Genomic DNA, 26,036 nt, shown 5'->3' with positions numbered 1-26,036 from the left:
TGCCAACTATATGTTTACTGCTTTTTACTGCCAAACTATGTTTTCTACTTAATGTGGCTGGAAATTAATTCACTAGTGCAATTCCTTCTTTTTAAACAACAAAATGCGAAAGGAAAACATATTAAAACATCCATCTCACATCTTGTCCAGCTAAGCCTACATTTAAAAAAGTGTTGCCATGTTAGCAAAAGCTTAGACTTTAAATAATCAAGCAAAACAGTTAATCTACTGTCAGTCATGATTTTTAAAGTAGTTAAAATATATTAAAGGATTATAAAATAAATATGTTTAAAATAACTGGAATGAACATCAGAATAAAGACTGGTTCCACATTTTATCATCTCCCATGTAGCAAACATGCATATATTTCCAGCAATCTATTCTCATCTAAAACCCTGGTCATTAATGACTTTCAACATTCAAGAGTTTGAAATTTTAAGTTGAAAATTATATGAACCACATGTCGATGACCATTCAAAACTTTAACCATCTTTGGCCTTCCACTTGTTAGAAGAACATTACAGCTGTTGCCCAACCTACCAAGTCATAGATGGGTTCTAGTATTTAAGTCCCCCAAAACCTAGTTTCTACATAATTAAGAAATACAAATGGAATGATTAATAATAAATAATCTGATGTATTTTATGGCCAGAATTGTATTTATGTGGAGATCTCTCAGTTGTAGGGTTGCCAAAAGCCAAAGTCAACTTGATGGTAATTAGTGACAACAAATATTGGGTATATATTTGCCAGCCACTGAACAGTAGTCATTAAGTTATAATGGAAAATGATTACCGTATATACCCATGTATAAGTTGACCTCATGTAGAAATCGAGGATAGGGTTTGAGGCCAAAATGGGGGATTTTTATATGTCCCATGGACAAGTTTAGGGTTATTCCACAGAGAGGGAAAAGCCTCAGGGCATCATTCTGAGGCATTTTCCCACCTAGGTATTCAAAAAGACTAGAACTGATGTTGTGGTAGAGAGAAGAGAAAGAGTTGGTGTTTCTTTTAGGTTCACCTGGGATGGGCTAAGCTTTCGCCTTTTACCACTTTATTCATAAATGGTTTCTAAGAGTTAAGGTACAGTTTTTTGGATAGATTTTTAAACTAAAATGTCTAGAGTTATACATCAGTATATACAGCATCACATATCTGTTAATTGATGTTGAATGTTTTGGAGACCCTTTTGCTTGAGATTCCTGAGAGTCAAATAATGCTACAGCTTCCAAAAATTTCAGTGACTGAGAATACTTTTCCTTTAGCACGTCTCTACCATACCTTGGTTTTACAATCACCCTCTGACCTTTCAACATCCACAGGCACTAATTTTATTTGTTGACTCTCCTCTTGAGAAACTTTATCCCTCCCAACTAGGCTTATGTTTGGAAGCAGACCTAGCTGTGTGAAAAACATTTGGTATATAAGGGGGAAAGAGCTGGCACATGGACCTTCCTCGACTGGTCTGAAACCTCCTCTGAGCACACAATAGTTAGGACCAATCTTCTGCCTGCATTTACATACTGGAAGATTTTCTCAATCTGCAGTCTGGAAAAATGGGGTCATAATCCTCTCCCATTATTATTAATCTCTCCAATAATCACTTTCACTCACTTGAGATTTAGGTTTGAAAATTAGGTGCCTTCATGAAGGTATGTGAAGAGTGCATGTGTATGACAATAGATATGTTGCAATGTGAGCGTGGGTGAGGAAGTGGGATGGACATGTGTCTAGAGCAAGGGTCCTCAAACTTTGAAACAGAGGTCTAGGTCACAGTCCCCCAAACTGTTGGAGGGCCGGATTATAATTTGAAAAAAAAATGAATGAATTCCTTCGCACCTATCTTATTTGTAGTGCAAAAAACATTTTAAAACAATACAATAATTAAAATGAAGAACAATTTAAACAAAAAGAAACTTATTAGTATTTCCATGGGAAGTGTGGGCCTGCTTTTGCTGATGAGATAGGATTGTTGTGGCCTTTCAAGCCATTTCAGACTTAGGTTGACCCTGAGCGAGGGCTGAGTAAATGAACTTGGAAGGGCATATCCGGCCCTTGGGTCTTAGTTTGAGGACCCCTGGACTAGAGTCCATATGTAGTGTTGGCCTTGGGCACTTGAGCTGTGACCTTTCCCCTACGGGTGCAGGGGAGGGGCAAAATGCAGGCATTGTCTCTCCCATAGGAATTCTGCCCAAGGTGTGAATGATTTTCACCATCCTATTCTCTGGAATGCTAGAAATATGGGTCTGAATGTAGATTTCATTTCTTATTGGGGAGGGCATCTCTCTCTCTCCCCCCCTTCCTCCATAGCATATATCCACCCTGTCTAGATGGAGCAACAAAAGGAACAGTGTATCCAGGATGTATATTCTTTTCATTTAGGCCATTGTTTGGGTCATTTGATATCTACCAATGTAACAGCCTTATCAGAAAAAGTGAGAGGTATATTAAGTCACTGAAAGATTATTCTAAAATAAATTGGTTAATCTTAAATATGCCACAAGACTCCTTTTTCCTTCCTACTCAGTATTTTTTTTTATTGAAACAGACTAATACAGACATCTCTGTGAAAACTGCTACACAAGATAACAGGTTTTCACACTTGGGGAACTGTGACCTTCTTCTAAAATCACTTGAGTGTGACCTTCTCTTCCTGGCACTCCTCTATTTGGAGAAGTAAAGGGGAAGGTTTGTAAGCCCCGTTGCATGAGCAAAATTCTCCTTATCTGTGCCTAAATGCAACCGATTGGCTTTTGCAACCTGATCTTTAATTTGCTGAACAGTCCATCTATACCTGCTGCTCCTCCTTCTCCTCCTCTTTCTCTTCCTTCTTTTTTGCAGTTCAGGAAGTAATATGTGTAGATGGAAGCTATGTAATCATTGCAACACAAGAGCAATAATGGCAGTGCCTAGGCTTACAAGTTTGAGTCATACGGGCATACCTAGTTAATGAAGTTAGACATAATCCTAGCCATTACTTCTTTTATAAATGAACTTGTACCAGAGACAGAACAATGTACAATTTATAAGGATAGGTTTCTGCACCACAACAAAGAACACTTCAACATGTTTCAGCAGAATTTTTATTCAATACCGACAATGTCTGCTTTGAGCCCCCCTAGGGGTGAGAAAAGCGGTATAGAAATACTGTAAATAATAAAATAATAAATAATTATGCAAATATGAAATGAAATTACCAGATCAGGCAAACTTGCATATTGGAAACAAAAAACATTTTGAATTTTCCATAAGCTACTTGAAAACCTCTTTCAGGATGCACCCACAGATTAGTTTTTCTTTCACCATCTTACATTTTTCTTAGGATTTCCATTTTGAGAACTTGACTTGTACATATAAGAAGTTTATCACACGAGGCAGCCAATGGGTTCCTCCCACTTCTGTGCTAGCAGCAACATGACATTGTGAAGAAGATTCTCCTGTTCACCCCTTCTTCTCCCCTCCACCCACTGCTATTCCCAAACTGTTGTCCTTTTATTTTAGTTATATTTGCTTTTAATGGTGAAATTGCACAATTTAACTAAAAATAAAAGAATTTAAAATAACTATTAATGCAGGAAGGTGGGGTTTTGATCTTTGCACTTGCAACATGGCTCAGTTGCACTCTTGAAGAGAGGTTCAATATCTTAGGTACTCAAGCTGGTATGTATCTTATTATTTATGATAATGCAACTGTAGCAGAATAGTGTTGAAGTTTTTTGATTCTGGGATATGTGGTGAGGTAGGCTTGTCTGCTCTCTTCCTTTCTCTCTGTTTCACTATTCATGTCTACTCAGTAAGACCTTCTGGGGACAGCTGCTGTTTAACTTTTCAGTTGGAGGCACCACCCACATTTACAATTGGGCAAGTTATAGTAGAATCAAGTTTTTCTCAGCTCATGTTTTGATTTTATTTCCTGCATATTGCTGCAAACTGACATTGAAGCTCTCAATATCTGACCCTACTTAAAAAAACTCCTCTAGATCAGTGGTTCTCAACCTGTGGCCCCCCAAATGTTTTGGCCTTCAACTCCTAGAAATCCCAACAGCTGGTAAGCTGGCTGGGATTTCTGAGAGCAAGGCATAAACAAGGGTGGGGTTGGGGGCTGGATGGGTATAAAAAGCTGTGTTAGAAACTTTGTTAAGTCAGGTGCATCTGTATATGAAATTTCCGTGTGAGGTGAAGCAAAGGTTTGGGAATGCATTGCTGGATGCCATTCCCCACCTGATATAGCAGTATAACAGGTTCTGGATTTAGAATTGTGTGGCTTGGGCATGTACTGTATTTTCTAGTGCTCCTAGTATAAATGTTTGGTGCATTACATGAATATATGCATGAAACATTCCTGTAAAATCATGAGATCCCATTAGATAGAGCCTGTTTTTATTTAAAGAACTTATTTAAAGTGCATGGAATGTTATCTGGTATCCCTCCATAAAGTGTTCAATGAAGCAATAAACTGCAGCTTTTGTCTTTAGAAAATCTCACTCATATATTTATGTGTATGAAATCCTGCAGTTCTTGCTTTCCATTCACCCTAATCGAATTCCTCATCCATACTTTTCCCTTAGAAGTTTGTTTAGTAGGAAACATACACACACCACTTTTACATCATTAGCTGGGATTTTATGTCTTACTACCAGAAATTCTATTTTTCCTTTCTGTCAGTAATGTAGCAATCTATTTGAAATGTCTTCAGGGTTTAGTACTAATCAGCTTTTCAGATGATCTGGCTAACTGCATCACAAGAGTGCTTCTTGTAAGACGAATTGCTATGAGCGCCAACTGACCTTGGTTGGAAGTCTTTCAGAAGCAGCATTTCTCTAATGTTATGCAGTGGAAGAGAGAGATAACAAATCTAACCACAAATTCAATGGCTTCTCAATACAGATTAAAGAGGAGAGAAAAAGCTTTAGACACTTCCATGATCCTCACAAAATTGAATATTTCCTCAACATTTCTGAGTTGCCTAACCCATCCCTTTAGACAGAGGAAGTTTCATGACTTGTGCCATAGCAAAATGGCTCAAGAGATGTAGGAAAGCATAACCTGTTTTTTAAAGAGGCATGTCAAGGCTGAAATAGGTTGCCTTCCCCTTTCGGTAGGTATGAGTTGAAATCCTGCAATGGGAAATGTAGCAACAGCCATTTCTGTGTTGCTGAAGGGAAGGGGCATGAATAGAAACAAAGAGGGATGAGCAGAGATGAACCAAGGCGGATGGCTGTCACAGTATGTCCAGGTATAGAAAGTAGGATTGGCAGTTCAGGGCCATCTCAGGCCCTATGGGCTCTGGCAATGCTGTCAAGCCTTATTTATTAAGTAACAACACAGTTGATCACACTTTAGCGTCCCTGGCTCAATGCTTTGGAATCTTGGGATTAGTAGTTTAGGGAGGCACCAGCACTCAGTGGCAAAGGAGGCTGAAGACATTGTCAAATCTGACCTACCATGATTCCATAGCATTGAGCCATGGCAGTTAAAGTGGTGTGAAGTTGTATTAATTCTACAATACACATGCACCTTGAGATACACAGATCTGATATGTCTGAGAGATGTTATGTGTTAGCACCCAGTGGCGCAGTGGGTTAAACCCCTGTGCAGGCAGGACTGAAGACCGACAGGTCGCAGGTTCAAATCCGGGGAGAGGTGGATGAGCTCCCTCTATCAGCTCCAGCTCCTCATGCGCGGACATGAGAGAAGCCTCCCACAAGGATGACAAAAAAATATCAAATCATCCGGGTGTCCCATGGGCAATGTCCTTGCAGACGGCCAATTCTCTCACACCCAGTCGCTCCTGACATGACCAAAACTTTAAAAATGCTGTGTAATTTACATATCCTGACAATACAAATAGGCTGTGAAAGAGGGTAGACCACTATCTTTGACCTGTTAAAGATTTCTTTTGATGAGGAGCCATTTTTGAGATTTGATGTGGGATATGGAATTCCCTGTTCACAGGGTGTAAACTGTGGCTCCTTTTATTGTGAATCTGAGAATTTGTTAATAAAACCAATAGTTATAGAACTTATTGTCATGTATCATGTTCCACAGTTGATAGTGCTTGGTTGTGTCAGGCCTAGCGGTTGGTGATGGAAGTGGTTAATGTCAGTCTTAGTTCTAAAGGGCAGAGTAATCCGTAAGTAAGAATTTACAGGCTTCAATTAAGGGTGGAGGCATGCAAGAGATAGGATGCAGCTGAGTTTAACTGGATACTGAGCTTCAGGAGAAAAGTATTTGTCTCTGGATGCTGCTGGTTCCGCCTCCCCCCCCCCCCCCCAGGTTTGTGGATTTTCAGTATCCTGACCTGTCTCCTGAACTCTTACAGCCTTAGAACCTTGAATCTCTGGACTGACTATTGACTACCTATGGATGTGAGAGCTGAACCATAAGGAAGACTAAGTGAAGGAAGATAGACGCTTTTGAACTGTGGTGCTGGAGGAAAATTCTGAGAGTGCCTTGGACCATGAGAAGATCCAACCAGTCCATAGTTCAGAAAATAAAGCCTGACTGCTCATTGGAGGGGAGGATATTAGAGGCCACATCTACTTTGGCCACATCATGAGAAGACAAGAAAGCTTAAAGAAGACAACGATGCTTGGGAAAATGGAAGGAAAAAGGAAGAGTGGCCGACCAAGGGCAAGATGGATGGATGGTGTCCTTGAAGTGACTGGCTTGCCTCTGAAGGAGCTGGGGGTGGTGATGGCCGACAGGGAGCTCTGGCGAGGGCTGGTCCATAAGGTCACGAAGAGTCGGAAGTGATGGAACGAATAAACAACAACAACAACGGTATAGACCCTTGATGCTTGGACTTAAATAATTGAACTCTCAGCGTTTGGTTATTGGACTGAACCTTTCAACTATGATGTTTTTCCAAACCTGCATTGGTGTTTGCTATCAGTCTTTGTTTTATATTCTGTTGTTAAGTGCTTTGAAAACAGTCAGGCAGTAAGTGCTGCTTTAATTAAATAGTTTGACATAAACTGGGTGTTTCTTTTGGTTCACCTGTGCCTGCGTACTGGCAGAGCCCTGGCATAGAGATAGATATAGGCCTAATCTAGGAATGGAAACAATGTCTCCAGATATTGATGGACTGCAGTTCCCAGTGTTTGCACTGCCATGCTCCTGCCCCATCACAGCACCACTCTGCCACTACACTATTGCCTCTTCCTTCTCTACTGGTGAGATTACACTGACATATAGGAGAGCACAAGTACAGTCTCCTGAACCATGGTGCTGCAATCTTCTCACTAAGCTACATAACCCAGACTTCCATAATATGGAGCCATGGCAGTTTAAGGGATATCGTATTGTAATAGCAGTGGGATAGAAATAAGTGAATGCCATTTCATACTACACACTTTCAGCACTTTGATCCCAGTGTATCTGACTACATCCTTTTGAAGCCCTGGAATTTGTAGGTTGGGGAGGCATGCGTGTTCTCTGGAAGAGAATTTCAAATATCTGGTGAAACTACAAATCCCAGGATTCCATAAGATGAAAGTGTGGCAAGTAAAGTGGTCTTTCTTTTTATTTCCTTAGGGTTGTTTTCTTCTACAAAATTGTAGTGCTTTTTGTGGAAGGAAGGGACCTGGGTACAAAGTGGATGAAAGGCTGTTCTCTTTTAACTGGAAAACAGCCGTTTGTCTCTCCTTTCTCCTGCCTTCCTCACATAGTTATGAACCAGAGAAAGAAGAAAGAAATGTTTGCACTTGAGGGAGGAATAATATAAAGTAACGGGAAGGGCTCAAGTCATTTGTACATTCAAATTTGAAGATGACTTAGACTTCAAGATACCGTCTGTCGAAGGATTATGCTGTTAATAATCTAAATTTGATTCACATTTCACTCTCTCTTTCAGACACTACCAGCAAAGCCTCTCTCAAAATTATCTTGTAAAGCTGTATCGTGAATGGCTTTCCTGTGAGGTTTCTTTTGGAGAGCTCCAAAAGGTAAATAAAAATGAATTAATACAGCATTTCCCTTTTGTAGGCAAAATATGCAAATAGCGGCTTGACAGAGCTTTAGCCGCATTAAGGGCTTTCCTGTTGTATCCTTAGAGGCTTTGCTCCTAGAATGAGAAGCCTTTAGGCAACCTTTAGCTTCATTTATGTGTAATACACACTCTCTGGCTAATGTCCTTCTGGCCCAATTCCCCACAGCACCATTTTTTTTTTGCTTCACACTTCATGAATTTTATTTGCAATCAATAAATAAGCCCATTAACATCAAAGTTTTGTATTTTCATCATATATCATAATTGTACAGGTCAGGTTCACCAAGCGTAGTTCACTCATCTTTATTTCTCAGTAGATAACTGATACCCACAGACAAAATTGTATGAAAGGAATGCTGGATTAAAGTAATTATTGTATTAGTAATTTATCATGCTAATCATTTTTCCTTGAGGCATCAACTCAGTGTGATTTTAGTGCTTACTGCTACACCAGGTTTACACAAACTGCTTCAATCCTCAAACCAATTCAGATACTTGCTTTTGATACTCCAGAGTGATCTCCAAAGGTATCAGGAGACTGTCTTGAAAAACGAAAGTCAGAGAGATATCCTCCAGAACATTGATTGTCTCTTGGGAAAGATAAAATAATCATCAAATGAGGTTTTTACTAGACATATTTGGGCAAGGAGAAACCACCAGTTTGGCCTTATTCTCAAATTCTATATTTATAATAGATGTAGTTTTATTTATGGTGAGCAGAAGGTATAATTTGCTGTAAGTTGATCCTGTTTGTGCCTTTAATTACTAATTTCTAAAATCTGATTTTAATGCATTAGTAAAGTTTATGTCTTGAGTGCAAGTCAAATACGATATATATATAGCTCTTTTTTACAAACAAGAGCCTGGTTCACATGTTAATCATGTGAATATCTAAGTGGGAATGGGCCATGCTGTTGCCAGCCCCCGGATATTGTGGAGGTGCCCTTCCACATTGACTTCCATATGTCCAGTGAGGATGTGAAGATTGTGCTTCCATTGGTCTCTCCACAAAATTGGGACCCTAGTTGTAACTGGACCTCAATCATGTGCCTTCAAGTCATTTCCAACTTAGGAAGATCCAACTTATCATGAACTTTTTTGATAAAATTTGTTCAGAGGGGTTTTGCTATTACCTTCCTCTGAAGTTAAGAGGTCACACTTGCTTGATCTTCTGACTTGCCCAAGGTCACTCAGTAGGTTCTCAGTAGGCTGGTTGAGATTTGAACCATGGCTGCTCAGTCCAAGACACAAATCACTATATCCATGATGGTGAACCTATGACACGTGTGTCAGCACTGGCACACGTAGCCATTTTCAATGATCTGTGGCCACATTCAGAGAAGTATGGGGCCGCATGCTGAAAAGGACATTTCATCCTCGGCTCCTGTACAGCCAGGTGCAGTAGCCAAGGATGAAATATTTGCTGTGGTGTAGGGTAGAAACTCTGTGCTGGAGGTCTGTAGGCCGAAACCTCACTTCGGGCCTGTGGAGCAGGGGAATGCCATGGGGGAAGCATCTCCTGGGGCCCTGTGATCACCATTACCAGCAACCACATAATCACAGCAACCATCACTGGATGTTCATAAACTATTTCTTGTCTTAATCAGATCTGAGATATTTCAAAATTGACAACTGTTTTCAAAGCACATTTGAAATAATTTGATTTATAACGAATAACTATTTGCTAAATACTAAGCTGCTCTAATATCACCGCCCAAGGCATATTAAGAAATAAATTTCAAACATAAAATCTGGACCAGAATCTGGTTCACAGAGCAGGGACAAATCCCTGTCATGTAAGAGATTTCTTAATTTTCTGCACGGCTTCTTCCCAGTTTTGGATGTATCTTTGGTGCAGTGATAACAAGAATGTTAGATACTCATTTAATAACAGCTCTTACTGGACATGTGCTTTTGACCTGTTGTTTCCCTTTGTAGCTTCTATATATTAGACTCGACTGATGTATATCAGGTAAGTGAATGGAATTTTAATTTCTTCACTGTTACAATCAATAAAGAGGTAGTGAATGGAGTATGGGCTTCTGATGTTTTCTTTTTTGAGACATATCATTATTTAAATTACGCATTTCTAGATTTTTCTATTTTTTAATTTTATTTTTGTTGCATATAAGTGCTGCTTGTCAAAAGTTCAAGGCTTTCAGTTCAGGTCAACCTGATCTGAGACCTTTAAATTGTTCCAGTGGATCATTCCACTTTCCAATGTCTATGTGATGGCATACTCATTAAAACAGCCAACTTAACTGATTCTCAGTTCTTGTGGGTTTTTTCGGGCTATATGGCCATGTTCTAGAGGCATTTCTCCTGACGTTTCGCCTGCATCTATGGCAGGCATCCTCAGAGGGTGAGGTCTGGAGCTGGGAAAAAAGGGGGGTTTATATATCTGTGGAAAGACCAGGGTGAGACAAAAGGCTACTGTAAGATGGGCTAGGTGTGAATCTTTTCAATTGACCACCTTGATTAGCATACAATGGGCTGACTGTGCCTGGAGCAAACTCTTAATGAAAGGTGATTAGATGTCCCTGCCTGTTTTACTCTCTGTTGTTTTAATTTTAGAATTTTTTAAAACTGGTAGCCAAATTTTGTTCATTTTCATGGTTTCTTCCTTTCTGTTGAAATTGTCCACATGTTTGTGGATTTCAATGGCTTCTCTGTGTAGCCTGACATGGTGGTTGTGAGAGTGGTCCAGCATTTTTGTGTTCTCAAATAGAATGCTGTGTCCAGGTTGGTTCATCAGGTGCTCTGCTATGGCTGATTTCTCTGGTTGGAGTAGTCTGCAGTGCCTTTCATGTTCCTTGATGCGTGTCTGGGCGCTGCGTTTGGTGGTCCCTATGTAGACTTGTCCACAGCTGCATGGTACACGGTAGACTCCTGCAGAGGTGAGAGGATCCCTCTTGTCCTTTGCTGAACGTAGCATTTGTTGAATTTTCTTGGTGGGTTTGTAGATTGTTTGTATGTTGTGTTTCCTCATCAGCTTCCCTATGCGGTCAGTGGTTCCCTTGATGTATGGCAGGGACACTTTTCCTCTGGGTGGATCTTCATCTTTACTCTTGTGGCTTGTTCTTGGTCTTGCAGCTCTTCTGATGTCTGAGGTGGAGTATCCATTGGCCTGTAGAGCCCAGTTGAGGTGGTTCAGTTCATCTTGGAGGAGGTGGGGTTCACAGATTCTTTTTGCACGGTCTGCCAAGGCTTTGATGGTGCTTCTTTTTTGACTTGGGTCAACTTCCAAAATAACCAGAAAAACCAACACTCTAATTAAAAACTCCTCCATCAACTTCGACATACGACAGCAGCTATGTAAATCGGAAGCCCTTCCACCCAGGCTTTATGGACTCCCCAAAATCCATAAGGACTCCACCCCACTCAGACCAATCGTGAGTGCCATTGGGTCCCCCACATATGACTTAGCCAAATTTCTTGCTGCACAGTTACAAAGCCACATTGGGCTCACAACACACTACATCAAGGACTCAGCCCACTTCATTGAAAAAATCAGCAATCTCAAGCTAAATACAAATGATAAACTGATCAGCTTCGATGTGGTGTCTCTATTTACCATGGTCCCAGTTGCAGACACCATGGCACTCATCAACCAGAGGTTCCCAGAAGACATCACGGCGCTGTTTCACCATTGCCTCACCACCAGCTATTTTCAGTGGGACAATGAATTCTACGAACAGAAAGATGGAGTAGCTATGGGGAGCCCTCTCAGCCCAGTCATAGCTAACTTCTACATGGAACAATTTGAAAAACAAGCTCTTGAAACAGCAACCAAAAAGCCCACTATATGGTTCAGATATGTGGATGACACTTTCACCATTTGGAGCCATGGAGAAGAAGAACTCAACAGGTTCCTGGAACATCTTAACAGCATCCACCCTAACATCCAGTTCACTATGGAAATAGAAAAGGAAGGAAGACTGCCTTTTCTAGATGTCCTAGTCATCCGCAAACCAGATCAACAATTGGGTCACACCGTCTACAGAAAACCCACACACACAGATAGATATCTACATAAAAACTCCAACCATCACCCAAGTCAAAAAAGAAGCACCATCAAAGCCTTGGCAGACCGTGCAAAAAGAATCTGTGAACCCCACCTCCTCCAAGATGAACTGAACCACCTCAACTGGGCTCTACAGGCCAATGGATACTCCACCTCAGACATCAGAAGAGCTGCAAGACCAAGAACAAGCCACAAGAGTAAAGATGAAGATCCACCCAGAGGAAAAGTGTCCCTGCCATACATCAAGGGAACCACTGACCGCATAGGGAAGCTGATGAGGAAACACAACATACAAACAATCTACAAACCCACCAAGAAAATTCAACAAATGCTACGTTCAGCAAAGGACAAGAGGGATCCTCTCACCTCTGCAGGAGTCTACCGTGTACCATGCAGCTGTGGACAAGTCTACATAGGGACCACCAAACGCAGCGCCCAGACACGCATCAAGGAACATGAAAGGCACTGCAGACTACTCCAACCAGAGAAATCAGCCATAGCAGAGCACCTGATGAACCAACCTGGACACAGCATTCTATTTGAGAACACAAAAATGCTGGACCACTCTCACAACCACCATGTCAGGCTACACAGAGAAGCCATTGAAATCCACAAACATGTGGACAATTTCAACAGAAAGGAAGAAACCATGAAAATGAACAAAATTTGGCTACCAGTTTTAAAAAATTCTAAAATTAAAACAACAGAGAGTAAAACAGGCAGGGACATCTAATCACCTTTCATTAAGAGTTTGCTCCAGGCACAGTCAGCCCATTGTATGCTAATCAAGGTGGTCAATTGAAAAGATTCACACCTAGCCCATCTTACAGTAGCCTTTTGTCTCACCCTGGTCTTTCCACAGATATATAAACCCCCCTTTTTTCCCAGCTCCAGACCTCACCCTCTGAGGATGCCTGCCATAGATGCAGGCGAAACGTCAGGAGAAATGCCTCTAGAACATGGCCATATAGCCCGAAAAAACCCACAAGAACTGAGTGATTCCGGCCATGAAAGCCTTCGACAATACATTTAACTGATTCTGTTTTTTCTCTAAGCAGCCTATATCAAGAATGCATCCACTTCTTTATTTCTGAATACAAAATGGGAAAAATTGAAACTTTTATTCTTGCAATAAGGCACAACTACATTGCTATTAGTAAGCCACCCGTGTAGGTTGTGAGTGTATCATGAGCCATAAGGTCAGAGGCTAGTATTGCTGAAAGAATTCTTGAACTGCTATATGTCTCAGTTAGCTCAATTTATATGTCACAAAAAGAAGCTCAAGTTGGCATGTTTATAATAAATTATTTTCCATTTACACTAGAGAGTTCTTGATGATGCTTAAAAGTGACAACGATTTGGACCCACTATTGAATAAAGTCAAGGGGAAAAGTGCAAAGGGAGGTTTAGAGTGGAACATTAAGAAAACAAAAATAATGACCACAGATTATTTACATAACTTTAAAGGAGACAATGAAAGCAATCAAATAGTTCAAGATTTTCCATACCTTGGCTCAGCCATTAATCAGAATGGAAACTGCAGTCAAGAAATCAGAAGTCGAGGTCTTGGAAGGGCAGCTATGAAAGAACTAGACAAAATTCTCAAGTGTAAGGATATGTAATTGAATACCAATGTCCAAGCATTGTGCATTTGATTTCTGTATATATTTGTGATAGCTGAAGAGTGAAAGAAACCTTTAGGAAGAGAATAATCTAATTTGAAATGTGGTGCTGGGGAGACTTAAAGGAATACCGCACACTGCCATAAAAACAAATAAATTGGATCTAGAACAAATTTGAGTCTCTTTTAAGAGATAAAAAGTGGGATATAAAAATAAATAAATAAACTCTCCCTAGAAAACAACATGACTAAGCTAATGTTACTGTACTTTGGATATATTGTGTAAAGGGTAAAAGTAAAGGTTTTAGCTGTGTCCGACTCTGGAGGGTAGTGCTCATCTCCATTTCTCATTCGAAGAGCTGGCGTTGTCTGTAGACACCTCCAAGGTCATGTGACAGGCATGACTGCATGGGACACTGTTAACTTCCTGCCAGAGCATGTTTTCAAACTGCTAAGTTGGCAGAAGTTGGTGCTAACAGCGGGAGCTCACACCGCTCCCCAGATTTAAACCAGTGACCTTTTGGTCAGCAAGTTCATCAGCTCAGTGGTGACTTATTAGAAAATATAATAATACTTGGTGAGGTATAAGGAATAGGAAAAGATGATGACCGCAGGAAAAGATGGATAGACTCACCATTGCTATATGCAAAGATCAATATGTTTATTTCAAAGATAATATACTCAAAGATACATTTTCATCTGATTGATATATGCTTTAATAACTGAGAAATAGAGGCCATATTTTTCACAGAGCGTTGTTTTATAGTGTTTTATAGTTGTACATTTTGATTATAAGCATGCAAGACTATATGCATGTATATACCAAATATTGCACATTCCTAATTAATTCCTGTATGGGGAGATTATGGTCTGAATTCCATTGCTTACTTTTCAAAAGTATTGCACTATGATGTCTATTGGTGAAAAATGATTCAATATATAGATAAAATGGATTGATTCAATGGGTCTGCTTTAGTCGGCTACTTTATCTAGAGTCAATCTGGAGCATTATGCATTATGCTGGGATCAACTGGAAAGGTGGCTATATGCACTGGGCAGATTCCTCCACAATGCTGTGTTGGTGTCCATCTGGGCTAAAACCACTTCAGCCTCTGGCCTGCCTTCTTATACAATGTTATTGGTGGCACTCATTGCCAGTCATGGAGCTGTCTTCAAGAGCCTGACTTTTGCATCTGCTGACATCACAACAGGATGCACATGCAATCAACAAGTGGAGGGAGGGGGCTAGAATAATCCCTTCATTATTATTGATTGTGTGGCACCCTGTTCTGACCTCAGCAGATGTAACCATGGGTGATGCGGAGCAGCAGCCGTGACACAAAAAATGACCCATCCCCTTCCTTGTGCTGAACAGTGTAGGGAAGGGGGATGGTGCCAGTGTTAATGCGGACAATGGATCAAGCCAAAATGGACTTGATCCACAAACCTTGAGGACACTTTGGAATTTTCTGCAACTTCCAGAGTATCCTCCAACTTTGCTTACTGCTGAGCAAAATGGATTAATAGCTAGAAATGTGTGATCCTTAATGAGAACTGTCTTGCATTGTAAAGTCTACTGGTGCCAGCTTTGCGGTGAGCATGGTTTTTTATTCATGTAAACACAGGCAATATCTATTATTTTCATTGCTCTACTGATTACTTCAAGACATTTGTTGGTAATTTATTGGCCTCAGTTAACCTATAGCATACCTTTATTTATCTTTGCCATGTAAATATTTTAAGGGATCTGGAATTTAATACATCGCATCTTCCCTTACTACCTTCACGATCTCTAAGACCTTATGGAGAGGCTCTCCTTTTGCTTCCACTGTTGCTGCTTGGCACGAGAGAAAGGGCCTTCTTGGTTGTCGCCCTGAGCTTTGGACCTCCCACCCCAGGAAGATCAGACTAGCTCCCTCTCTGTCCACCTTCCACAAAGAGTTAAAGACGTGGATGTTCCGTTGTGCTTTAGAGTAGCTGGTCCCAGCTAGGACACTAAATTTTATCCTCTCACTTTACCATTGCTCCTATCTTCACTACTGCCTTATGACCCATGCACTTTACCACTAGCCCTATCTTTTAAGTTATTGTTGCACCAGTCCGCACACCCATAACGATAACCTGAATGTTGGTTGTTGATTTTGATGCCTGTTTAATATTGTTACAATGTTGTTGTTTTACTTTGTTTTATATTGTTGTTATGTATTTTAATGTGTCAAATTTTAACTGTCTTGATCGGGCTTGGCCCTATGTAAGCCTCTCCGAGTCCCTTCGTGGAGATTGAGGTGGGGTACAATAATAATAATAATAATAATAATAATAATAATAATAATAATCGCAGTAATATAATCAGAGGGTTTAGCTGTAATGCAGAACCCTTAAAACAGTTGGTTTTAAAAAGAGTTTTCTTATTATGTTTAACTTTCTAGGGAACGGGAGGGAGGGATTATGGTATTAAACAATTCAAAATGTTGTGTAATCCTATGCAGCCAGAATCCTGTTGGGACAGTGGACTTGGGACCTCATCACATGCACCCCCCCCCCCCAATTTTTAAACACTTCTAAAACTGTTTGCTGATTAAGGATCACAGAGTCCACCAAATGATGCAAACAGACTTCTCCTTGTTGTTCATGATGCTTTGTTAGGGAACTTTTAAAGAAGAGTTTTAGAAATGGGGACAGGAGATGGGGAGAAATCGTCTTCTGAGGTCATGATTTGTGTTGGAATTTAAAAACCATCTAAAGATCTATCTCTTCTGCCAGGCAGACTCAGCCAGTTTTAAGCATGAATTTGAAAGTAAGAGCATTGGGAGGAAGAGCAGAGGAGCCAATGGAGAGAAATGGTATCTGCCTTAAGAATTATTCCCCCTGTGAGATGGGATTAAGTAAATTCTCCATTTTCTTTAAAGATGGAATGCCACACAAAGAGAAGATAATTTCCCCCCTCTTTCCCCTGCTCTGTCTGATGAAGTCCTTATACGAGCAGGAATTAGAACTGGAGAGTTTCCTAAGAGCCGCCGCAAACTACAGGAAAGCGGGAGCGAACTTGCGCTCGCGCTCGCTCCGAAGCCCCGCCTTCCCCCCCCCCCCCGAGGCTGCTCTCTCTCTTGCTAGCGTGCCTGTTTTCCCTTGCTAGGTCAGTGATGCGAGTGTACTCTCGCTGTTGAATTCTGTCAACAGCGAGAGTACGCTCGTATCGCTGGCCTAGCAAGGGAAAACATGCACGCTAGCAAGAGAGAGAGAGCAGCCTCGGGGAAAAAAAGGCGGGGCTTCGGAGCGAGCGCAAGCTCGCTCCCGCTTTCCTGTAGTTTGCGGTGGCTCTTACATCCATATCTAGTAGGGTTGCTGTTATGTTAGCATATATATATATATATATATATATACAGCAAAGTGACCAATGTGCATTGGGACCACGTGCACTGGGACCATCTTCCCAATTCACTAATGAGTTTTCTTACTACTTCTGCTACATCCCTAAGTATACATAAAGTTATGTAATCTGAATTGTGATAAAGGATACTGACCATGCCTTTCCACTGTACAATTGGTTTGAGCCTAGATTTATATCTATATATGATTGAAACTCTTACCATATTGAAGGGAATCTACTTTTAAAAAATAAAAATACCAATCACTCTTATTAACAATATGATTCTGTTTTGTGTGGGATATACTCCCAGACTTCGTGTGGCTACATAAAACTACAGATAACACCAAGTAACAAAAATTGAAAAATATTCTCTTCCTGGTCTGAAAATGTTATTTCCTGTTTAATTGTGCGGTACTTATTAGTACTTTGAAAGTAGTTGTTATACTCCAGAAACTTTTTGTGGCTGCCACAAACTATGTTGAATTGGTTGAGACTCTACAAGGTATTTATTTATTTATTTATTACTTTATTTATATACCGCTTTTCTCAGCCCTCAGGTGACTTCATTGAAAATCTATAGCAAAATGTGCTGCAGGATGTCCCACAAAAGCAATGTTTTTGCAGTTTAATAAACTTTTCCCATGTTTCTATGATAGAAAAAAAATATTAGGAAATGACATTTATAACCCAGGAACAAAACTCATGTTACATAGTGTAATCGTGTGGCTGTTTGAAATGAAGGATTTCTGGCCTAATAGTACCATAGAGTCACACTGGAGGACCTAGAAAATACCCAAAGAAGGTGCATTTTGTCAGATGTCAACAAATGAAGTCATGGATACTGGTCACAGTGGATACAGGGATAGTACTACATTTATTTATTTGATGTTTACCCACCTTATGACCCATCTGGTTCAAGGAAAATACAGGGTGAGGCAGCATAACTTCCTTTTTTAAAATGCATGCCATTCAGTCGATTGAAGATGTAGTGGAGCGCTAGTGGTCTCGTTCAAGAGGCGGGAGTATAAAGTTTTGTCCTGACACAGTTCAGTCGCCATCATGCGTTGGAACAGTGAGGAGTGTGCTTTTGCTGTTGAAGCCTACTTTTCGAGTGGATTTGGAGTGGCCGGCTCACTCTCCAGATTTGGCCCCTTGTGATTTTTTTCTATGGGGTTTTTTGAAATCCTGTGTTTCTGTGAACCGTTCAAGGACCCTACAAGATTTGAAGACCAACATCCAGGAAGAAATTGCCAACATAACGCCTGCTATGCTGGCAAGAGTCATGACAAACGCCAGAAATCGGTTTACTCAGTGTATGGAGAATGGGGGACGTCACCTACCCACTTTGATCTTCAAATCTACGTAAAACAAAACTTTAGGTGTACGCCTACATTATATAAAAACAAATTTCTGATTCATATAATGGGTTTTATTAAGTTTTGAAAAAAGGAAGTTATGCTGCCTCACCCTGTAAGAAAGGAAGGTTATGTTTTCTTTTTTGACTTGCATTGTAGCAAGAATTGAAATGGCATTTAAAATGCATTATACCCTAACTTTATTACCCTTAGATAAAAATTGGCCCCATAAGCTTTGTTGATTAATCTACCAATCAAACAGATTGAGGTTTCCAGCTCCTAGATGATAAAATAGGTTCTTGGGAGTTACTGGCAGTGTTTTCCATGTTTCAGCCACTGGTGAAGCATTCTCATGACGTATTTATGTAGCTGGTCCCTTCTGAGTCTAGATTTAATGCCAATCTAATATAGTTTGGTTAGAGATAGTCAGCCTGGATTTACCAAAAGGATGTCATGCTTAACAAACTTGATTCATTTCTTTGAGGAAGTGGCAATGAAAGTGGACAAGAGTGAAGAACTAGACATAATTTACTTGGACTTGAAAAGACTTTCAATATGGTACCATACAACAGATTCATTTATAAAGTTAGCAGGTAGAGCATTGATGGTGAAATACTCAATTGGATATCAAATTGGCTCAGTAATAGGCACTGGACATAGTGGTAATGGTTACAGATCACACAGGAATGTGTAATATGCACCATGGTGTATACAACTGAAGATTTCAGGAATTTAGTATGGAAAGGCTACCCTAAAAGAGTAGATCTTAACCCATAGTCCTTCAGTTCCTGAATCACAAACAGTAGGGGTGCTTCCATAATGCATACAGTGCAAAGGAAACAATGACAGAGCAATACTAGTATGCAGCCTCATGTGTTTATTCTGGCCAGATGCATAATGTCTAAACATACTGAATTTCACAAGTGCATTTGTGCCTCTAAATTTTGTATTGCATATTTTTCATGATAAACAAATAAATGACTATTCACAAAATCTAGGCACCGTTAACGCCAGTATTTAGGATGGTGTTGATTGATTTTAACAGGCCAAGGAATTGAACTTTTGTTATTATGCAGAGCACACGGATAAACACATAAATCAAGAATCCATCAAGGGAATGCTAATTCTGTTGAGGGAAGGTTACTACGGCATCCTGCTCCTGTCATTTCCTCCACAATCTATGGGCTCATTCTGGACAGAGAATGAAAACAAAAGCTGTTCCTCTTCTTGGTGTATTATAGAATATACAAGAACATAAGCTTTGAATTTTGGGTGGTTGGACAAGTTGAAAAGGTTGGCTATTCTGAGCTCCTGGACCTTTCTTTTGTTCTGCTGCAAAAGAAGAATAAAGGCTCAATTGCTTTTATACCACTATTAAATCTGGGGAAAATCAACCTCGCATCTAAGGGTGGCAGCTGTTGTTGTTGTTGTTTGCCTTCAAACTGTTCATAACATTATGACGACGCTAAGGCTTTTGTGGGGTTGATAGTGTGCGATTAACCCACAGTCACCCAATGAGCCCCCGGTGGTGCAATGGGTTAAACCTTTATGGTGGCAGGACTGCTGACCAACAGGTCAGTGGTTCAAATCCAGGAATAGTGGGCTGAGCTCCCTCTGTCAGCTCCAGATCCCCATGTTTGACATGAGAGAAGTCTCCCACAGGATGGGAAGACATCAAACATCCGGGCATCCCCTGGGCAACGTCGTTACAGACAGCCAATTCTCTCACGTCAGAAGCAACTTGCAGTTCCTCAAGTTGCTCCTGATACAACCCCCTCCCCCCAAACCCAATGGTTTTCATGGCCAAACAGGGAATTGAATCCTGACTTCCAGAGTTATAGTTCAACATTCAAACCACTACACCACATTGGATGGGGCAATACCTCCTCAATTCAGCACCTCCAAGATAAATTTTCCTTCACTCCCCTAATTTCTGCTATGGCAGAAATGTAAAATGTTAGCTAAGCATTTACAAACCCAGTTTAGGCATTCAAAGAAAAAGGCAACATTATCAATGCAATAAGAGTACAGCTAATACATTATATGCATTATAGGTTCAAATGATTTTTGATGTCTCACTCTGTGCAAGGCTAGAAATTGATCAACTCAGTTCACTTCCTTCCCTCATCTTCCATCCCTCCTTCAGCCTTCTAAAACCCAACTCTTGAGAAATTCTGAGGTGCCCCCACAGACTGCAGTGGGAGAGTGGAGATCAGTATATTTTGATTCCATTGCAGTTTTTCCTAGTAGGCAAAGTTTTCTGAAATGAAGTATTTTTTTTCTGTTAGCATGATTCAAAATATTATAGATTGTGTGAATGTGATAAATCAGCACCAAGGGATAACAGAAAGTATACAGTAATGTTGCCCTTACATTTAATTGGATATATGCTTATCCTCTTGTTCCTTGCATCACTTTTCATAGTGCAAGGTTCAGTCTCTGTGGTTTTGTTTCTTAATGTCATTTATATGCATACCTAGAAGGTTGAGGTTCCTTTGGCATCCAATTTTCCTATAAAATCACACAAAGTTCATAAACGAAAGTTATTATCATATGACAGTTAATTTGATTATTCCAACTGCCAACCAGTGCCACTTCTCACCCTTAAACACCTCCTCCCATATTAATGGAAATGCTAGATAGATTGTGTAAGAAACAGTGTCAAGGTGCTGAATTATACCAATAAGCTCACTGTCAGTTGTAGTGTTTCACAGTTGGTGCTGATACAATCACCTTGCCATGGATGTGAGGAAATGCTATATTTTTTAATCTTTCAGAAGGTTTTCCCCAGTTCAATTTTTCAAAGATGCCAAGACCACCCTGTCAAGTCTCTCTTACAAGCACTTCAGCCTGGTCTTAGAAGATAGTATATCAGTGCCATCTCTGAGCAGCTATTCAGAATCTAGTCTCAGATCACAGGAGATAGGAACTGTCAACAAAGTGAATTGTGGACCAAATTGTGTGGTGTTATTTCATTTCTTTATTTTCTTTTGTGGGAGTGACTTCTTACTGTATATGATCAGTTTTTAACTAAACTGCATACATGTTCTTATCAATCTGTTAACCCACTGACCCATTAACCTTACTCAGAATTTAGAAAAGTTACTTTTTAAAGACTAGAGCATCTGGAATCCTCAGCCAACAAGAACACATTACTGGGAAAATTTGGGGACTGCAATCCAAAGAGCACCTTGTTCTGTTTCAATCTGATCCTATAATTTTTTCCTTACAAATATGGAAACAGGAGTGTGCAAGTGAAGTTCCAAAAAAACCCAAAAAACCAAAACAATTAATTTCTATCATTTCACAAATGCCAGAATACATAGCTCTATCTTAATACAGAAAAGAAGGCATCCATGTGAAATCTTTGAAAGTAATGTTCAGAATTTTAAAAATTAGTACTTATTAAGCCTAATTGTAACAGATGTTACTCTGTTGTTGTTGTTGCTGTTGTTGTTGTTGTAGGATTCTAAAGAATTCCATATATGTACTTTCAACCCCATGAATTTCTTAAGCAAGGGATATTGTGTAGAGGTGGTCTGGCATTCTCTTCTTTTGAAATATAGCCTCCAGCGCATGGTATTCCTTGGCCACCCTGCCATCCAAGTACTTATTACAAAGTAGCTGCATGCAGTAACATCCTGCGGAAACTTACTGGCAGCACATGGGGTGCAGACCCAAAATTAGTAAGAACATCAGCCGTAGCCTTGTCTTACTCATCTGCTGAGTATGCCTGCCCTGTTTGGCATAGGTCTACCCATGCAAAGCAGGCGAACATAGCATTGAATGAAACATGCAGAATAATCACAGGATATCTTAAACCTACACCTGTTAATAAAGTCTACAAGCTAGCTGGCATTGCTCCCTGATGTACGATGGGAAGTTGCCGCTAAATGTGAGAGAAATAAGATTGAACACTGTGAAAGCCATCCACTACATGACTATCAGCCTCCTCCCAGTAGACTCAAATCAAGGAAAAGCTTTATGAGAACTGCCACTGCTCTTGGCACTCCCCCCAGCAACAGCAAAGGCATCCCTCTGGGCAGCTAAACCAGGAAATCCCAACTGGATGGCCCCCCACAAGGATCTTCCTCCAGGGGCAAGCCAAGAATGGGTAACTTGGAAATCCCTGAACAGACTCAGAAGTGGAGTGGGCAGATCAAAAGACAACCTGGCAAAATGGCACTACCTAAAAGAATCCCACACCTTATGTGACTGTGGAGCAGAACAGACAACTCCGCATCTATATGCTTGTCCACTATGTCCTGCCTCATGTATAGAGGAAGAATTGTTGGAGGCTACAGACAATGCCATTGCTGTTGCCCATTTTTGGTGAAAAGATATTTAGCCACCTATGCTCCTTCTATTTTTATCGGCTTTATACTAATTTATGCAATGCTTTTGATACAAAATAAAACAAATTCAAGTACTAATATATCGGATGCTTCTTAGCTTCCAAGATCAGGCAGGTTCTAGCACCTCCTCAGACTTTATACATATGGGACTATAAACGGATTAGGTGAAAGGCATGGATTACCTCACTTCCCCAAAACACAAAGTAAAAGAGTGACTGTTATTCCTGTACTGATACAGTTGTTCTCCTTATCAAGAAATATAAGACATCCCAAATGACGTTCTTAAAATACCTTATAATGCAAGGGCTTTGAAATTTAATTTTGAATATATCTCTAATTACATACCTTTGAACTTCAATAGAAATTTTGCTCCTCACAATTTATAGTTGAAATCCTGTTGAGAGCCAATATTTCATTGAGATCCAGAGTAACATGACACTATAAGATTGTAACTTTGTGGGTTGGTAAATGGAACTGAAGGATTCAGAATCAGAAGAAAGAAGGCTGAGCTGTGCTAATATGACATATTGGTAGCATTATGGACAGTTGTGCAGGCTGGCTGCAAAGTCAAACCATTTGTGTCAGATTCCAGTCAAAATCTCCCTCCCTACTGTTCCAGAAAACTGAAATGGTTTCATGAGATGTGTCTGCATAGGGGAACCATTTGGGCCATACATTGTGGTATGATTTGCTTTACCATTGGGACAGCAGCTTACAGATGGAGCTACCGGCTGACCTATATGTTCCCTTCTATGCTACAGAATGAGAAGGGATAAATCATCCAAGTGGTTTGAGTCCTTCCTAGCTAAAAGCCCTCCTGGGCTTGGCTTCTTAGAATGAATAACTTCTATGTGAGAGAACATACCAAACATATTCTTTGGGCCTCTTCTTAATCTTGGAGGCTACAGACAGTGCCATTGCTGTTACCCATTTTTGGGTAATGGGTAACAGCAAAATGTAATGGGCTGCTATCAGGCCCGTAGCCAGGATTTTGATTCGGGGGGTATTCATATCAGATCATGATATGAATAAACATAACAATTTAAATAATGTTTAAACTGGACCACCCTGAGAATTTCGGGGGGGGGGGGGGGCTTCAGCCCCCCCCCCCCCGGCTACATGCATGGTCTGCTTATTTTAAGCTATGCCCAGAAACCTGTTAGTGACAGTCAATAGCTCAATGTTGATCCATGTCTTTTCTTGGTTATTGTAAAGGGTGGAATTGAATACTACAATGCAAAGGCATTCTCTTGGACCTCATGGTGACCTTCTGGAGGTCCTGGAAGATGACAGTCATTGAATTTCCAGCTAGAAAGATGTAACTGGACACCCTGGTACACCACTCTCCAAAAGATGCCAAATGGCTGTATAGAGTGGGCAGTATCAGATTTTGAGTGAAGTGAGATGGGGAAAAGTTCTACAGATGCAGTATCTAAGCCCATATTGCTTGCCACTGTTTTCCAGATACAGATCCGAAATCTGACCACTGACATATCTGAATTAGAGATAGAATTTTGACTTACAGATCATAATTCTCTGTTTGGAAGACTGTCAAAGGGCATTCATTTATTTGAACATGTTTCCTATTTGAGGTCATTTTTTACTCTGGCAATAAGATGGTTACATTTTCTCCCATTCATTGTTCTAAAGCAGGGGTCCCCAAACTAAGGCTCGTGGGTCAGATGCGGCCCTCCAAGGTCATTTACCCAGAAACTGCCCTAAACTTTAGACTGAGGGTCACTCAAAGTCTGAAACTACTTGAAGGCACACAACAATAACAACAATTCTAATTGATTTGACTATCTCATCAGCCAAAAACATGTTCACACTTCCATTTGGAATACTGGTGAGTTTATTCTGGTTAAAATTGTTCTTCATTTTAAATATTGTATTGTTCTTCCATGGTTTTTTGCACTACAAATAAGATATGTACAGTGTGCATAGGAATTCATTCATGTTTGTTTTCAAGCTGTAGTCCTGCCCACCCCCCCCCCCCACCAGTCTGAGGGACCATGAACTGCTTAAAATCTTTGAAGACCTCTGTTCTAAAGTCTGCTGAACCTACAGTTCAATCTTTCTTCAGTACTGATAATGTTGAAGACAGCAAGCTAGTGTATGTGACTCAGGATAAGTAGGATGGCATGCATCTATCTCCTTTAGTACTTTACTGCTGCCTCTCAGCAACTGTTGCCTGAGATTGCCACCTCATTCTGTCTAATGGCAAAACTAGTTGTCTAGTCCAATGATAGGGATTGATTGCAAAGGGAGAGCAGAGTCCTTATAAGGTTCCGCAATCATTCACATCTGGACAATGGATGAAGCAGGTCAAGGTCATAGATATGGGCAATGTGGAAGCAAAATGAGAGTATTGCTATCCTAATAGAAATTCTGCTGCACCATATGAATTTTTTTCTTCACTCTCCACTTTTCTAGCATTGAAGAGAGTGAGATATTGATAACTGTTTACATTAATAAGTCATCTGAAGGAGTTTTGTTGCATTAGTTAATGGGTCACCAAAGGATGATATATCCAGCTTCCTCCTGCTTGCAAACCAAACTTTAACAAGCAATTATGAAAAGATCCTGAAGCTGTTCATTGCACCATGACTCTCTTGCAGTACGGGGCTATAGTCTTCTGCTTGCCTGTGGTTGTACAGCTGCCTGGTTTTGAAGGAGGGTTTTAGGGAGGCAAACTGGGAGGTGGATTGTAGCTATATCACATTGTGGCTACATCTCTCTTATCACATCTTGGTCTATATTTCTAAATGCTCAACAGAGGTTTTAAGATACTGCAATGCTGGAAATTTGGAATCTGAAATAGGTAGCAGAGCCAGAAAAGTGTCCTATGTGTGTTAATGCTCAATGAACAATGAGAATTAAAATTGGAACCCTGATGCACTTCACATTAGTACTGATAATGAGCAACAGGCACCAGTGGACATTAGGCATTCTTGCCGGTGCCCCATTTCACCTCTTTGCAATTCAGTAACCAGGTTTCTTAGTTCCTCTTCTATGTAGTTAAGAACATACAAAGTTAAATTATATAAAAAGCCATACAGAATTCCAGTGCATGTCTTTTACCTTAATTGTATGCATTGAAGCATATATCTTGTTGGTAATTCCACATTTGAGTAGCCTTTAGTATACTTTAAGTTTGAGAAACATACCAGGGTAGATTCTTCAACAGTTCAGAGGGCTTTGAGGGAGAGCAAAGGGTAATTGTGTTGGTTCTTAGACATAGCACAAGAACTTTGGATGTACGCCAAAGAGAGTTGGTTTTGCATTTAGCTCAAGAGTGGGTCAATCAGCTTCTCTTAAA

The sequence above is a fragment of the Anolis sagrei genome, chromosome 1 (genome assembly GCF_037176765.1).
Source record: "Anolis sagrei isolate rAnoSag1 chromosome 1, rAnoSag1.mat, whole genome shotgun sequence".
In the NCBI taxonomy this organism is placed as follows: Eukaryota; Metazoa; Chordata; class Lepidosauria; order Squamata; family Dactyloidae; genus Anolis; species Anolis sagrei.
Note: the sequence above shows the minus strand (reverse complement) of the source record.